This window comes from Solanum tuberosum, unplaced genomic scaffold (assembly GCF_000226075.1).
Source record: "Solanum tuberosum cultivar DM 1-3 516 R44 unplaced genomic scaffold, SolTub_3.0 scf00589, whole genome shotgun sequence".
In the NCBI taxonomy this organism is placed as follows: Eukaryota; Viridiplantae; Streptophyta; class Magnoliopsida; order Solanales; family Solanaceae; genus Solanum; species Solanum tuberosum.
Genome location: NW_006239511.1, coordinates 243,891 through 245,223, shown reverse-complemented (window position 1 = coordinate 245,223; position 1,333 = coordinate 243,891).

Below are 1,333 nucleotides of genomic sequence, written 5' to 3'. Positions count from 1 at the left end.
AACTCTTGAACAACTTTAAGAACTTGCTTGACTTACTTCTTAACTTTGCTTGACTTGGAAAGTAACTCTCCTTGAATTGGATTTATGGATTCAAGGTGTTTGATCACATGTTACGGATGAGTTCGGGAGGTTTAAATGTACCTTAGAGTGTTGGAAACAACCATACAACATAGGTACAATACCAAGGAAGATGCATGGGAAGGTATTAAATGAAAGGGAACACTTGGTGCCCTTGGTGCCCTTGGCGCTCTACAAGGCGCGGAGCGCCAGCCCCAAAACTTCAGAGGGGGGCTGTTGGCGCTCTGCTAGGCGCGGCGCCCCAAGGGGGAAAATTCAGAACCCCTTTTGGGGGCGCTGGCAGGCGCGACGTGCCAACCCCTCGCCCAGAAAACTCGACTTTTCTCCCTTTTTTCTACAACTCTAAACCACCCTTAGTCCAAGGGCTTCAACCCCAAACACTAAGGATCATCATATCCCTCAACATACCATGGATTACAACTCAAAACACAACCGGAAACAAGTCCCAAATCAACAAGAATCTCAACATCAAAATCAACAACAATACCAACACAACCCAACAACTTCAACAACATAGCCAATCCTTTCTCAATAAATAAAAAGGGGCTAGGTGTGTGGGGGGAAAGGGATCAACCCACACTAACTACTCACATACCTCAATAGGGATCACCCCCGACGATTTCCACGACGGAACTTGCTTGATCACCTCTTTCTCTTCTTCTTCTCCTCTTCTTCTCTTCTTCTTCTCTTCTTCTTCTCAAACCCTAGCTCTAACTCTTTTTTAAAAATGGAACAAAAATGATCCACAATAAGTCTAACACAACAATATAACCTCAAAAGAAATGGCTAGGGAAAAGACCAAAATGCCCTTAAATTTCCGGACGGATTCCCTGCCCAACTTTCAAAGGGCATAACTCGCTCATACGAACTCGGAATTGAGCAAACTCGGTGGCGTTGGAAAGACCATTCCACGAGCTATGCAAACATAACTAGAACTACTCCTAACTCATCCTGAGCTAGAATTTATGACTGCTCAAAGTTGGCAAAAACTCATCCTTTTTCCATACTTAGCCAAATTTTCAGATTTTTAAATCTTTCCAAAAATGACTATTTCCAATTCTAAGCTTCTTCATAATTATTCAAATCGCCGGATGTTACACAGGTGACTTCCAAGTCATGACCACGGGCAAGTCAATGGACCGTAGACCCTATCACGGTCTGTGAACCCTACTGTGGTTCACTGCTTCAGGTAAGTTCTGCAAAAAATTACCAGGTCTGGTTTTCGTGGTGTTACAGTGATGATACAACGTCTCGC